Genomic DNA, 17,055 nt, shown 5'->3' with positions numbered 1-17,055 from the left:
TTGATATTATAAAATATCAGTCTTTCCTAATTTGATTGATACAGTGAACTCATTATCAGTCAAGGTCCAAGTGACCTATTTTGTAGACATTTACAGACTCATTCTAAAATGTACAAGGAGGGCACCTGGGTTAAGCATCTGACTCTTGATTTGGGCTCAGGTCACGATCTCAGTGTTGTGAGATCGAGCCCTGCCTTGGCTCTGCACCGAGCATGGAGCCTGCACAAGATTCTCTCTCCCTCTCTCCCTCTAACCCTACAACCTCAAAAAAAAAAAAAAAAAAAATGTACAAAGAAAAAGATCTAGGATAGCTAACATGACAGTAAACAACAAAATTGAAGAACTCATGATACCAGATTTCAAGACCTACTATAAAGTTACAGTGTACAGACAATGGTATTAGCAAAATGACAGACATCTTGAACAATGGAACAGACTAGAAAGCCAAGAAATAAGATTGTAATGATAGACAAGTGACACTATGAAATTGTCACAATTCATAGGATGTTACAGCACAAAGAATGAACCTTAATATATGCAAATTTAAAAATTTACTTAGGAGACTGAGATATCACAGGATGGAATGCATTCTTGACAAATGAACCTAACTGTTTTACAAATGTATGAAACAACCTCACTGAAGGTATGAGAGAAGATGCTGATCTAAGTAACTTTGGAAACGAACAGAGTCTGTAAGACTAAGGGAAACAAGAACTGAATATAAGCACTGTACTGCAGTTGATAAAATTGTTTCCCATAGGGATATTGATTAACAATTCTGAAAATACTGTAAAGTAAAAGAATCATAGATAGTGGAGGCCAGTTCTTTCAGTGTTGGAGTCTGAGGTTACAAACAAGGGTATAAGCCACAGATGATCCATGTGCTAAAGGATTAGAGGTCAAGACATTATTATGAATCTATGTTTAATTTATTATCAATACATATAAAGACAAATACACATATTTCATATATATGTGTGTATTTATACTCATGGGTTAGTGTGCACATACATATCTCTTTTACTTGTCAATTGAGAGGACCTAGAACCAATGGCCCCTAGTAGTAATGAACATATCTGTTTGCAGACTTTGGTTTCTAATACCCTTTTTCAATTAAAGGAGCCACAGCTATTTGAAGAAATAGCTGATTCTCATAATAAAGTCATATGCCAGGTGAGCCTGAGACACCTTGTAGTATCAAAAAATAAAAACATGATGAAAAACGGAAAACACACACACATACACAATGATGGGGGTATATAAAAGGGACCAACTAAACTCTCAATTACCAAAGCTAAAACAATCAATAAAGCAGGTATTATTTGGTATAACCTAAAATAATAAATTGACACCTATGGGTCCAGAATTATTTAAATAGATGATTGAATAAATAACTATTCAGGAAAGATAGACAAATATTTTGTGCAAAAGAATTCTAAATAATTCATGTAGGTACTCCACCTTCATGATGGTGATGCTTGACTCTCCACTTCCTAAATATGGGTTGTGCACAGGAACTTCTTTCAAGAGTACAGTGTGGAAAGGAGAAAAAGTAACTTCATTATGTTGAAGCTTAACAAATACTATCTGAGTCAGGTCACCAAAATTAACATCAACAGTGATTTCATATTAATAGTGTGTACCACCCCTAATATGATGTGACCAAAAAACAACACTTTCCCTCTGTTAGCCCTCTGTTATCTCTCAAAAGAACAAAAACAAAAAAAAAAAACAAAAACAAACCCTAGTCTAATCATGAGTAAAACAGAAAAAAATTAAGAGTGGGGCATCCAATAAAATACCTGACCAACATTTCTCAAAACTGTTAAGCTCTTCAAAAACAAGTGAAGTCTGAGAAAATGTCAGCCAATAGGAAACCAAAGAGACATACAATTAAATGTAACATGGTATCCTGCATGAGATTGGGATCCTAGAACAGAAAAAAAAGAACAATGGACTAAAAACTAAGGAAATCTAATTAAAGTATGGACTTTAGTTAATAATGTATCAATACTGGTTCATTTGTTATGTCAAATATACTACACTAATATAAAACATTAATAGGAGAAACTGGGTATGGGTATGTGAGAACTTTCTGCATGTCTTCACAACTTTTCTAGAAATTCAAATCTATTCTAAATAAAATATTTACTTAAAAATTAAACTTAAAAAAGGAAAAAAAAGAAACACAGCTTATCCTTTCAGGCAGAGATAATGGACAGATATGACTTTCATTCCTGAAAACTTACTGAACCTAAAATGTAAAAATAGACAAGAATCAACTTATAACAACAGATTTCTTCAAATGATAAATTAGATGGAGCATATTTATTGGATGGAATTTATAGAAAACTACTGTTTAATGTAAGCTATGAGGGTGTGTAATAGAAGTTGTAATGCAGTCCTCCCCTCTACCCTAAAGTGCTCTCGGCTCTGTTTCAGCAAGTATAAAATTTTGTAAGGGTAAAAATTAGGATTGAAAACAGCTCACCTCCAATTCCTTTCTTCCATGGATTCATTATGAAGAATTGAGGCAATTAGCATTTACATCAAGGAAAAATAGCAACCCATTTTTCTTTAATAAACTCGAGTAAAGAGTCTGGAGAATTCTAAGGAGCTGGTATGTATTTTGTTTCCTAGGGAAAGACCTTTCTCATTCTGGCCCACTTCCTTACAGAAGCCTCTCAACAAAGGCATCATAAAGTGAAGTCTAAGAATGAACATACCCCATTCTATCACGGATTGAGATCCCTGTCAAATTCTTACCTATAGTAATTAATGACTTTTGCAAATTTCTGTCTTTATTCTCCGATTTTCAAGAAGCAAATGATAAGATTGCAGTTTGTCAACTTCTTGTGCTTGAAAATTGTCCCTGTAACTAGTTGTAGAGAATAAGCAGCCACTTCCAGTTTAGGGCATTTAACTGTTGACAGAGTCTCGTATTCTTTTTGCCATGAGGACCAATACAAATCCAAATAGTGAATGCTCTGGCAGCAGAGGTCCCAAAGTGAGAGTAATTTAAAACAGAGGATAGATCTAAATCCTATATGGAAATTCAACATGAAAAAAAAATAAACTTGTGTGTCAAGCCACTTAAAATTAAGGGGTTGTGGGCGCCTGGGTGGCTCAGTCGTTAAGCGTCTGCCTTCGGCTCAGGTCATGATCCCAGAGTCCTGGGATCGAGTCCCACATCGGGCTCCCTGCTCTGCGGGAAGCCTGCTTCTCCCTCTCCCACTCCCCCTGCTTGTGTACCTGCTCTCACTATGTCTCTCTCTGTCAAAAAAATAAATAAAATCCTAAAAAAAAAAAAAAAATTAAGGGGTTGTTAGTACAGCATAATTTAGCTTATTCCTTTATGCAACATCTACTAGAAAAATATATCAAGAAACAATCCTACTGACCAGTCAGCACAGGAAGCCCAACCAATTATCCATTCCTTCCTTCCTTCTTTCTTTCTTTCTTTCTTTCTTTCTTTCTTTCTTTCTTTCTTTCTTTCTTTCTTTCTTTCTTTCTTTCTTTCTCTCTCTCTCTCTCTCTCTCTCTCTCTCTCTCTCTCTTTCTTTCTTTCTTTCTTTCTTTCTTTCTTTTTCTTTTTTTAAGATTTATTTATTTATTTGAGAGAAGGGGGGAGAGAGTGCCAGCCTGCGCACCCGCATGAACGGGGTAGGTGGGGAGGGACAAAGGGAGACAATCTCAAGCAGACTCCCTGCTGAGCGCAGAGCCTGATTCTGACTCTGGAATCCATCTTGCAACCCTGAGACCATGACCTGTACTAAAATCAAGAGTTGGATGCTTAACCAACTGAGCCACCCAGGCGCCCCCATTCCTTCTTTCTTAAATATAAATTGTCAATAACAATAATTTGTCGTATGTTAAAAAAAAAAAAAACCTAAAGGAAGATATTTTCAAAAATAACGTAATTAATTTAGTAAGCACTGTAAGAAATGGAGAGAAAAACAATACAAATAAAAGCCCCTAAGAAATATACTAAAAAACATCAGAGAAATTGCATCCCTAAAATAACAAAAATGATGCTATTAAAAAGAACATAAAGAATATGAAAGAGCCCTTTGAGATTAAAACTATGATCACCACCCCCCATCACCAACAAAAAATATTGGAAACCTTAAAAATATGTTCAGATGATCTTACAACTTATCTAGCAAACGTGGCAAAGGAATTAAAAATATGAGAAACGTTCAGAGACAAAGATGTTCAATCTACATTTGATCATTATAATAATATCCAGAAATCTCAGGAGTCTCTTTTTACATTAAAATTGCATTTCAAATCTAAGAGTTTTACTCTCTTCAACTTTAATAACTCTTAGCTTGCTCAGTACTATTTTTTGACATTGACAGATTTTTCTATTTCTTTTTTTTTATTTTTAATAATACATGTCCACTTGGTTTGGAAAAGATGCTTATAAGCATGAACAAATATGTCCTCCATGGAATCCAAGATAAAAAGACACAAGTTTTTTTTCTTTCTTTCTTTAACCAGTTTAAAAATAATGCCAAATTAAAAAAAAAAAAAAAAGTAAAAGGTAAAGAAAAAGGAAGGAGATGCAAGATAAAATTCTTGTTCTCCTTAAATTATGAAATTACAATTATATGAAACTTACTTGACTAATAAAATTTACCAAATATATTGAGTTGGCAAATTCAAAACAAAGGTTATTTATAGGAAGGAATATATATACCTGAGCAATGGACCTAAAACAATTGCATCTTTATTCCCTTTATCTAAATTAAATCATTTATGGTCAAATGAGTAGTTGTAACTCCAAATATATTTTCCACATGTGACTCATCTCTGAGAATGTTATGCCTGATATAAATTCTACTTCTAGAAATCAGGAAAATGGTGATATAATTGTAATAAGAGTGGCCATAATATGGATGCTGTACTGAACACATTTTAATATTGAAAGACACATTTACCTGCCATTTGTTGCCATGCTAACTTTCCATCGTTCTGTCTCTTTACTACTAGTCTTGGCAGGTACTAGAAGGCTCATTGAGATTTCCTGTGGTTTATGGCCCAAGTTGACAACTGTGACTTCTTCTTTGTAGCGTTCTGATGGTTATGTCATATAAGAAGCACCTTATATCATTTGAGGAGCTGCTGACACAGAGCACTGGTTTGATGGATGACCTGAGCTGCCGCTATTCCCTCAAAGGTAAGCAGCAAGTTTTACAGGAAATTATTGGAGGAAGATAGAGTGAGGGAGAAAAAGAGAAAGTAATGTGCATTACATGAGACTGACAAAATGATTTGCTTACAGTTCCAAGCTGACGTAGCTGAGAACAGCAGTGAGGAAAAAAATGTCTCATCAATATTTAAATAGCTGATCATATAACCAGCCTGACAGTCCATTTGTAAGTACAAATTATAAAGCAAAACTGTAAGCTATGGGGGCCATTCTGACCTAACTTACACTATTCATATTTTAGGTTTGCATAAATACAAAATAAGAAAAATCATACAACTCCTTCTTTATACCAGTGATTCTCCAAGTGTGGTCCCTAGAAGTGGCATTATTGGTGATAACTTGGTAGAAGTGCAAATTTTCAGACCCCACTCCAGACCTACTGAATCAAAAACTCTAGGGTGGGCCTAGCAATCTGTGTTTTAGATTAAAACCTCTTAGACTGGTTTTTATTCTTTTTTTTTTTTTTAAAGATTTTATTTATTTATTTGAGAGAGAGAATGAGAGAGAGAGAGAGAGCATGAGAGGGGGGAGGGTCAGAGGGAGAAGCAGACTCCCTGCTGAGCAGGGAGCCCGATGCGGGACTCGATCCTGGGACTCCAGGATCATGACCTGAGCCAAAGGCAGTTGCTTAACCAACTGAGCCACCCAGGCGCCCCAGACTGGTTTTTATTCTTATCCATCCTCCTAAACCACAGTTATATGGCATCGTACTTCTGACTTAGTAATTATCCCTTTTACAAGTGAAGACACACTCACCTTTTCCCCAGAAAGAAAGGCACATAGTTCCATTTGCTAATCCTCCCAGGTGATTCTGATGCAGGTTTGCTATCCTGAAATTCCCAAACATGTAATAGCTATGTGTACACATCTTTAATTTCCTTTAAAGGATTTGTATAACATAATTCATTTATAAGAAGAAAAAATAGCACTGGCAAGATTAAATTAATCCAACTCTACTGTATGTGTATGCACAAGCATACACATGATATGCAATGCTGCTAGTAATTGTTTTAGCAATATAGTTATCACATTGGAAATATGACCATAGAGCCACAGATTGGAAAATTACTTAGAAAACACATACTGTGTTTAGAGTAGATTTTCTCCATAATCAAGATGATAATCCATTCAATAAAATGCCTTGCATGTGTTTATCCTATTTGCAATTTAGCATTCCCGGTAATAGAATATTCACTACTTTGTAAGGCAGTTCTGTTGATTGTTAGCCAATGGTCCAGTGGCCCAGTGGTGGAGAAAACAAAAGTCAAAGTCAGTTACATTACAAAACACAGGTGGAGCTTTAAAGGCATCTGAGAACTATGGAAGGAATGGGAACAAGATAAATAAAAATTCCAGAAGCAGAACCATTCTTAGGTGAGCAAAGAATTACCAGCAAAAACTTTCCTTTAGGGCATCTGATGATTCAGGTGGAGAATTCTGGGCCTCTGGTAGAGAAAAGAAAGACCAGTAGAGCTTTCAGTAGTTCTTCTAGATTGAGAAACTAGAAGGTGCCTGAAATGTACGGCCAGTTTTCCCACAGAATAATGCTAAGTTCTGAGCAGTGTAGAGAATGGGCAGGTAGGCTAGAAGCTTCTACAAGGCAAGGTAAACTTTTCTGCAGTCTTTCAGTGTTAGAGGGGAGCAGAATAGGCAGTTTTCTTCAAGCATTATACTGGCTTTCCAGTATTACTGAGTTTTCTTCAGGAAAACAGAAAACAATTCAGGAACATCTAGGAGAAACAGATTTCATATGGTGAATTAGAGGCTTATAAAATTGTTAAAAGAGCTGGAGGAATAAAGGTTAGAGACACACTCATTAGTGTTTAGGAAATCAAAAATATGAAATTGTTGGGAGTTGCCTCCAGTGATCCCAGCTGCCTATAGCAAAAAATGTCTAGTTCAAGGGAAAACGACACAGAGGCTCCTGGCAAAACCTTCTGCCATGTGCCAAAACCCATTCACCAGAGTACCACTGCTAGAACTATACTGGCTTCTCTTTATGCAGTACATTCCACATATGCTTCTTGTTGGTAAGTCCTTGTAACTATACTGGCAAAAGGGGCTTGAAAATTAGTTTCTAGTCTTCCAGCCGCTATGATACTGGGGAAGGCCTAGAAAGGAACAAGAATGGTATTGAAATGTAAACAGACTTTCTAGTACTATCTACCTCTTAGACTGGTTTTCATTCTTATCCATCCTCCTTAAACCACAATTAGATAGAATCATACTTCTGCCTTAAAAGATGTAATTATCCCTTTTGCAAAAGAAGACACACTCACCTTTTCCCCAAAGAGGAAAGGCACACAGTTCCACTTACCAGTATTTTGCTTAGCTATCCCTGTAACTTGTATCTATTTTGGGATGGTGTAATTTTTCTTCTAGTGCATCCATAATCTCACTGGCATATTATATAATCTAATGACCAAGTAAATGCATTAAAATGAATTATATATACTAAATATTATTTTTATTATAATTGTAATATATAGTAAGATATACAATGCAACCATAACTAATAACCTTTATATAAAATAGTAGAGATAGAAGATAGAGGAAAAGGGTTAATGAACATAAATATGTCCATAACCAAGCAAGGAAAACAATGTGTATTTGCTCTAGCCCTCATTTCCATAGTTCATAAGGTATTTGTATCTCCTACTATTTTTAATACCCATTCCATAGTCTCTTTCTCCTCAACCAGAAATGCCTGGGTGTGTTTTTAACTTAGCAGGACATTCCAAGTTCATCTCTGAATAGTATGAATGAGCCCTTAGTGCTCCTGCTTGTGTTTGTTTGGTTTGCCATTTTTTTTTTTTTTTTTTTTTTTTTACCACTTGACAGAGATACAGCTCCTGAGAATGGATGCATGGCCAGTGAATTTTTGGAACTTCTCCATCATCCTGGTCGTTGGTATCACCTGCCCTCCAGGAAGCTGAGAGGTTTGTGAAGTATCAATAGGCCAATGATCTCCCAATTACAGAATCCAACTGCTTCAACTCTAGCAAGGTCTAGCTGCTGTTGGATGAGGACTGACCAATTGTGTGGTGGGGCTCAGGAAGCACCATCCTCCCTGCCCCCATCTAGCATTGTACCTTCTCCTTAGAACACCTAACTAAAGGTACTGGAAGTCTTAAAAAATCCAATTATTTGAATCTTGCGTGTCTGCAAAGTTCATATGTAATTGTTGGAGAACCTGGAAAAACCGTAACTGTTCCACATTCAGTCTCTTTTTGAAGCATCTAGAAAGTGACCTCCCTGATTCTTAGTGACTTTGCAGCCTCACCAACATTGAAAACTCAGTTCACCTATCCATTTACTTCTTAACTTTGGTGACCTGGAATTATAGACACACTCAAGCAAGAACAATGTGGGCTTTCACAATAGTTAGTGCTTACATATTTTAAGTCCAGATTCTCTAAAACTAGTTTCCAGATTGACCCTAACCCTTAGGAGAGCTATCCCTGTACTCCTACTTTCCACCTAGATTTCATCAGGTCTTAGGGCTTTGCTTGGACCCTATCTAATGTACCCAGCTGCTGGTTGATCAGTAGTGGGTGATTAACTGGAGGCAGTAGTGGACAGGAAGGAGATCACATTGATGTGGACATCGTCCTAAAACTACTCTTAATTGTAACTGAATCATTCAAATTGAGTCAATCAAAATTACAATTAAGAGCAGTAACTCAAAGAATTGAGTCATTCAAATTTCTATATGTTTTGAATATTCATTAAAAATAAAATAAAATTATATCCAAGTAATTGACTACCTAGAAAGTTTCAAATAATTTAGAAAACAAGCTGTACAGTGATTTTTTTTAAATACCCTAAATAATTATTTTAAGTAGCTCAAAATATTATTTATCTGACATATACTGGGATTTTAGAAACTACATAAATCCTTTTAGTAATAACTAAATTTAACTTCCTTAACTCAGGTCAGTTATGCTCTATGACCTTTTTCTATGGTGGATTTCAAAATAAGCTATTATAAAATATATTGATAGATATACATCTGGATTCTATGTTTCACCCTATCATAATTCCTTTATCCTACAGTAAAGAAGTGGTATATTAAAAATCAAGATATTTAAATCTTAGCATAAATGAAAACTTCAAAATTAAATATATTGGTCTAGTGAACAAAATAATGGTTGAAAACTAATTTAAGAAAAGCTAAACTTCAAGTCAAGTATGATAGTATGATTGCTGTATTTCCATTTTAAATGTTAATGCACATTGTTATACTTAAAAGTGCTTAGTATTAAAATGATCTTCACTCTGATTATGGACAAATTTTACAATCATATATTTTATTGCTATGGATGTCATGTTATCTTCTTAGTGAATGGAAGAGAATATCTTTGTAAAAAGAGATGTACCTTTACTGAAGCTTGTTTATTTTCTTTCTTCTTTTTTTTTTTTCCTTCAGAATATTGCTGCTTGATTAAAAAAACAAAAACAAAAACAAACAAAACCCCTTGTCCTCTGTATGGAGTGAAGCTCTGGTTCTCAGTGGAAATAGCATGCTTGCTAAAGAAGTAATAAGAAGCCAAAGGTGGAAGGTAGGTAGAAATAAAAAGGAAAAAAATAAAGTAGTGGTTTGGAAGAAGGCTTGGGACCTGCAATTACCACTTTCTACTGAAAAGTTCGTTGCATGTAGTAAGACCTCTCCTATGAATCGTCATCCCTAATCTAAATTTCTTCCTAATCAAAGTATGCCTTCAGTTTGTATTTCTTTTAGAAAACAGTGTTGAGGGGCGCCTGGGTGGCTCAGTTGGTTAAGCAACTGTCTTCGGCTCAGGTCATGATCCTGGAGTCCCTGGATCGAGTCCCGCATCAGGCTCCCTGCTCGGCAGGGGGTCTGCTTCTCCCTCTGACCCTCCCCCCTCTCATGTGCTCTCTGTCTCTCTCATTCTCTCTGTCTCAAATAAATAAATAAAATCTTAAAAAAAAAAAAAGAAAAGAAAACAGTGTTGAGGCTAAGTTTTCTGTCAAGTTTGCATTAGATTTTACAAAGGCTACCCACTCTATATCTGAGTCACAAATTTTTTTTTTAGGAAAGTGAAAATTGCATTTCAAAATAAAGAATAAACAAACAAGCAAACAAATATAAGTAGCCTTTTGATATCTAAGACGCACAGAGAGAAGATAGAGCATTAACACAGATATATGATGATCAATCTAATAATGAGATATCAATACATTTGTCAAATTCCAAGCACATATTATACCTCTGGTGTTAGAAAATAACTGACAGTTGTGGAAATTAAATTTCTCTGGAAATCAAAAGTTCTGGGTTCAGATTTTGAACACATACTAGCTCTGTGACTATAGGCAAACAGTATGTTTCTGAGTTTCTTCACAAAATTGCAATAATTATACAAGCCATGTATTCCTCTCAGGGTCATTTTGAGAAATAATTGATAAAATGATATCTGAAATTATTTGGCAAAACTAAAAACACCTTTTGTATGGAATTCTTAGAGAAAGTGATATTGTACAGTGTGAGATGTAACAATTAGGAAAAATTACACAAACACTATGTTTTAGAATCAAATGTTATGTGTTTTAGCTTCATTACTTTGTGCTTTTCTAGAAAGTGAAAAGTGTCTGCCAACAAAAAATAGTGAAAAAAAACATGGAATTTGAAATAGACAGTTCTAGAATTGACATATTTTTTTCTTCAACAATAATTTGATGGCTAAGCTTGCATTTTCTTATTGGTGAAATATGGGGGGGCACATGAAACTCGTGATGAATAGTGTTAAAATGCATAAAGTACTAATAGAACTTCTAGCCCATTGGATGGATTCAACAGATTTCAGTTGTTATTATTTGCCTAGTAAATAAAATTTGTAAAGGTCACCCTAAGAAAATTAGTAATCAAAATAAGATTGTGAAAAATGATAGCATTAAAATTATTAAAATTATTAATAAGTGCATCATAAATTAAAATTTATGTAACAAAAATCTGCTGTACCAATCACGTATTTTGATCTAATTCTAAAAGAAGTGTTAATAGAAAATTTGTGGACATAACAGTTGCAAGTTGCATCAGTACTAGTAGTAATAAAATTATTTCTCATTCAACAAAATTTATTATAATTGTTGTTGAAAAATTATTTTTGTTCCTAATTCAGATTGGTCTTTCTCTAAGGTAGTCTGATTTGGAGAACTGTACTTTCTAAAGGATCAGTCAGCATCTTCACTGTGAAATTGTAAAACAAATACTCTCCAATAGCTTAGGTTTATCAAACCTTAACTAGTTCTCAATTCCATTTCTTGGCTATGATTACAACCTCAGGGTCAAGCAACAGGCCCCACCCTCTGCCACAATGTGCTTTCATTATCCAAGAAGGTTGCCAAGCAATTTGTTCAAAGTCCAAAGTGTCACAAAGTGCAGTGTCTTTCAGCTTTTACTCAAAAAATTTTCCTGAAAAAATATAATATCTTTCTTATTTTCTTCATCACTTGCTTTTTAAAAATGTGTTGCTATTAAATATTGAGTAAAAAGAGAAGAATTTATAGAAATTATGTGCTTTAGAATGTAGAGAACAATGAGTGAATGCACGCAAAGTGTTTAGCACAGTGCTTGCCAAATAGAAAATGCTAAAGAAGATGACTATTAGCAATTTTTCAGACTTAAAAAATGTCTTATTTTCAGACTTAAAAAAAGAGGTTATAAGTATAAAATGATACAGATACATTTTCACTTCCTCTGTCCTATTCAATCTTGCCATTCCAAGGAAACTGCAATGCTAAAGTAATTATGATTTATCCATATGAAGATTTGTATATTGAGGTAGTTAATTTTTAAAATCTGTGCATGCTTAATTAAACCTAGAATGAAACAAATCCTAGTTCATAAAAAAAGAATAATGTTGAGGCACAGATTCAGGGTTTGATCATAGGACTCAGTTGTAATAAAAACAGTACAAGTAATTATGATAACATTTGTCGTGTGTTGGCTATGTTTCAGTTACTTCTCAGTGCTTTGTCATAACTCCGTGTTGTAAGTTCTATTATTGTGCCCATTTTAATGGTACTGTAACGCAAATCCAGAGATGTTAAATACTTCAAGCAAGAATAGAGTCTTAACTGGAACCCTGGAGTTCTAATACCAGAGACCCCACTCTAGTCAGTACTCTATACTGCTTCTCAATAAAACAAATATACAGAGATGGTTTCATCAATTGATCTTCACTATTTACTCCTCAATCCTATGTTCCATGATTCTGATGGAAAAATATTATAAAACAGTGATTTTGAAATGCTATCTATTTGACCATAATTCATTAGTACTACTTCTCCCATCATATTTTAAAAACTGTCTTCAAGGACCTTCTTGTAGTTGTTAGAAGTTGGTTTCGCATCCTGCTTCCCACAAAATAGAGGCTTTCAGTTAGGGAATCTGTTACCTTCTTTTCCAGAATTAATAACATTTTTTATTTTCTCTCTTTTTCCCTTGGCTCTTATCTGTGAAGTGCCCCTAGTCCTCGCCAAAAATAAAGTCTTAATTGATATCTGAAATTATTTGGCAAAATAATTATATCTTTCCAAATGTTATCTTCCTGTATTTCTTTCCTGTAAAGTGCTTATTCACTACTTTTGGCAATTATTCTGTTGGCTTGTTTGTCCTTTCACCAATTGAAATGGTAGAGATGCTTATATATTTTGCATATAAATCCGTAATAACTTATTTGTCTCATAATATCCTCTTTGGCCTTGTCCATTTATTCTCTTTATGGTGTTTTAAAATTAATGTGATACTTTTGGGGTGCCTGGGTGGCTTAGTCATTAAGTGTCTGCCTTCGGCTCAGGTCATGATCCCAGGGTCCTGGGATTGAGTGCCGCATCGGGCTCTCTGCTCGCTGCTTCTCCCTCTCCCATTCCCCCTGCTTGTGCTCCTGCTCTCGCTGTCTCTCTCTCTGTCAAATAAATAAACAAAATCTTTAAAAATAAATGAATAAATAAAAATAAAATTAATATGATATTTTTAATATTAATGCTTTCAAAATCACCAACTTTTTTTCTTTCTGATGTGACTTGGTGAAAAATATTTTCCTACCCCAAGATGGACAAATACAGCTTTATATAAGTTCTTCTAATGATTGAAATTTAACTTTTCACAGTTTCACCTTTAAAGCTTATTAAAAATTTTTATGAGTAGTAAATTTATTTTCTATAGATACAATAATTTGCCTCAGGACCATTGACTGAATAGTGTATACGGTTCCCCAATTATCTGAACAGCTTTAAGTAGTTTATAGTAGTTTATAGATTTGAGTAGGATAGATACTATAGACTTAGGGGGGGAAAAAAGGATTTGAAAATTTATTTAAATGTATTTTCTAATTAGCTTTATAAATTTTAAATCAGAGTTAAAATGTTTTCTTTGTATTTCAGCAGCTCTGATTTATAATTGCTTAATTTAGCATATAGAAATACAAGATGTTCAGATAAATTTGAATTTCAGATAAACAATGAACACATTTTCACTATAAACATGTCCCAAATATTGCATGGGACATACTTATGCTGAAAAACACCCATTGTTTATCTGAAATTCAAATTTACCTGACTGCTCTGTATTTTATCTAAAAATCTTGTCTGATTGAAGCAATAGTATGAAACTAAAAACTTAGTGCTTCTAGATGGAAGAAAAATAAAATTAGAAGTATAGAAAAATTCTCAAAGCTAAAACTTTTTAAATAAATTTGATTAGTCAAACTTTCACATTTATTTTATATTGGGGTTAATGTAGAGCACGAATCAGCCATAATACCTGGCTTGCTAAAATGTAACACAGAGGCTGCTGGGGGTGATGGAAGATTTCGGAGAAGGGCGTAGGCCTTTGGAATGCTAAGGCCCACATGACCACTCTGCTGTAGGAATGCTGTGAGGAGTTGCCTTCCCCCAAGCTCTCTTAGCCCAAACAGCTGCCCTGTGATCTAAGAGATGTATGCATTGTCCCTTAGGCTATGTTTAGTAGAACACTCAGTTTAGCATATCGTATCTTTCCCGCAAACAGGTCCCCCTAGTTTCAGTAAGACCCCTTGTCACACGTAATGTGCTTGAGAAACAGTGATAAGGATTTGTGATTATCCTGAAAGACCAATAAAAGCGGGAGCAAAGAACAAAGGGTTTTCCTCTCTGGGTGATGACCCCCTGTCCTCCTCTCTTTCACAGCAAAGTTTGAAGTCATCTTTCATCCTTGGTACAGGGATTGCTGGCCATTCCCGGCAATTTTACTGTTTGTAGCATTCCCTACTTACTTTTACACTGTACTTTTGAGATATCCTGTATAAGTGCAGTTACTGAATATATAGTTTATTTCTGTTATACAAAATCTTAATCTTATATTTTTTTATTTTATTCTTTTTTAAGATTTTATATATTTGTCATAGAGAGAGCACAAGCAGGTGGAGTGGCAGGCAGAGAAGCCAGAGGGAGAAGCAGGCTCCCCACTTAGCAAGGAGCCCCATGAGGGACTCCATCCCAGGACTCTAGGATCATGACCTGAGCTGAAGGCAGCCGCTTAACCGTCTGAGCCACCCAGGTGCCCCTTAATCTTACATTTTAACTTAATTCTTTTTTTTTTTTTAAAGATTTTATTTATTTATTTGAAAGAGAGAGAGAACAAGTAGGGGGCGCAGCAGAGGGAGAGGGAGAAGCAGGCTTCCTGCTGAGCAGGGAGTCTGATGCTGGGCTGGATCCCAGGACCCTGAGATCATGACCTGAGCCGAAGGCAGACACTTAACTGACTGAGCCACCCATGCGCCCCACTTAATTACATTTTTTAAATGATTAATGTCTCATGTCTGTTATTCTACACATTTGAAACACAAGGGGTACATTCAGTCATAAGCTTATCCAAATATATTAACCAGAAATTTACTCATTAATTACTAATTGCCAGATCTAGTAACCATTTGACTCCATATTTTTCTGTGTTTAGAGAAGTATTTGACATTTCTCAACAATCCTATTTTATAAAACACGCTCTTCCTTTTGCTTCCTTCTGCTTTCCAGTACCTTCCACTTTCTGTCCCTTTATCCATTTAGTATTTGTATTCTTTCCATTCAGACCTGCCATATTCATGGTCTCAAGGATTCTGTCCCTAAATGATGTTTTAAAAAGTATATTTTCAATCCTCCATAATTGAGCTCATCACAGATTTATAGTATAAACTGTACTTATACACTTAGAGCCCTAAATGTATGGTTCAGTTCAGTCTTTTCTCCCAGTTAGTATAATCTTGACACACACAGCTCTAACAGCCTTCTGAACATCCTCGATTAGATTACACCTACTCAGCCTATTATCAGTGGAAGTGCTCACCCCAACCCCTCTTTTTATTAAACTCTTCTGGTTCCTGTATCTTGATGGAGGGTAACCCGTACTCATAATTGCCCAAGTCAAATATATGAATGTTAAGACCCTTGTTCCTTCCTGGAGTCCCTGGATCAAGTCCCGCATCGGGCTCCCTGCTCGCCGGGGAGTCTGCCTCTCCCTCTGACCCTCCCCCCTCTCATGTGCTCTCTCTCTCTCAAATAAATAAATAAAATCTTTAAAAAAAAAAAAAGACCCTTGTTCCTTTGCCATTGCTGTCAAACTGGCCACAATTTCTTATCGATTCAAAGTCCTAATTATTTATCCAAATTATCATTCCCTCTCCAATGTTTCTTACATGATTTTATTTCAATACTCATCCTTTTTAAACTGATTGCTTACTGTGGTGATTCCTAACACACACCCCTGTTCCTAATCCTGCCTTTTAGAAACGAGTTTTTCTCTCTTTGTCAGACTGAATATTTTCAATAAAAATTAGATCATACATATAATCCTTCAGTGAAACTCTCTGGTATGTCACACAAAACCTTTCATAGTTTGACCCATTTTTTTTTTTTAAAGATTTTATTTATTTATTTGCGAGAGAGAGAATGAGAGACAGAGAGCACAAGACGGAGGAGGGTCAGAGGGAGAAGCAGACTCCCTGCCGAGCAGGGAGCCCGATGCGGGACTCGATCCTGGGACTCCAGGATCATGACCTGAGCCAAAGGCAGTCGCTTAACTGACTGAGCCACCCAGGCGCCCCTAGTTTGACCCATTTTAACTTTTCCAAATACATCTACCACTTCCCAAATGTATATTGTGTTCGAAGCCTAACAAATTGTATGTGCAATCATCAAAATACTCTGGTAGTATCTCTCGTTGTTCATTGTTCAAATTCTTTGCTGTCCCTATCTGCCAAGCCTGCTTCAGTTACAAAATTATACTCCCTTGCCTCCGTGATATCTGACTTGGCCTGTGGTCCCCTCTGAACACTGATAAATATGCAGATGTGATATATGTCACTTTTGAGCAAAAGCTATAAAAGAGCTAGATCCTGAGGCTGCCATATGTCTTTTTCTTGTGCCACAAGGTTGTTCCATCCACCGTGAATAAACTTTTGTTGTTATAAATTACTGAGATGGGAGGATCATTATTTAGCACAACAGCTCAATTTGATAAATTGTCCATGGTCTCTCATGACTTTGCCTTAAAATGAACTGTCTGCTTTACTTAGAGGTTATTTTTATGCTTGCTTTCTAACACTACTCATAACTGATATATCAAATAAGGCATTATATCTTACAATCTAATTTGGTCGTTGTTCCTGTCTTCTTAGACTAACCTCCTAATATAATTATTTTAGGATATATTATAGTAGCTCATAGATTCTGGGTAACTTATCTATGTTCTCCTTTTAAGCCCCTTCAGAACAGAATCTTTCATGTCTGCACAATAGTAATTATTGTTGTATTTAGTGCAAGGTATATACTCAGTATGTATTTGT

Source organism: Mirounga leonina, unplaced genomic scaffold (genome assembly GCF_011800145.1).
Source record: "Mirounga leonina isolate KUSES-001 unplaced genomic scaffold, KU_Mleo_1.0 Mir_82, whole genome shotgun sequence".
Classification (NCBI taxonomy): domain Eukaryota; kingdom Metazoa; phylum Chordata; class Mammalia; order Carnivora; family Phocidae; genus Mirounga; species Mirounga leonina.
The sequence above is the reverse complement of the archived record's forward strand: the minus strand, read 5'-3'. Positions refer to the sequence as shown.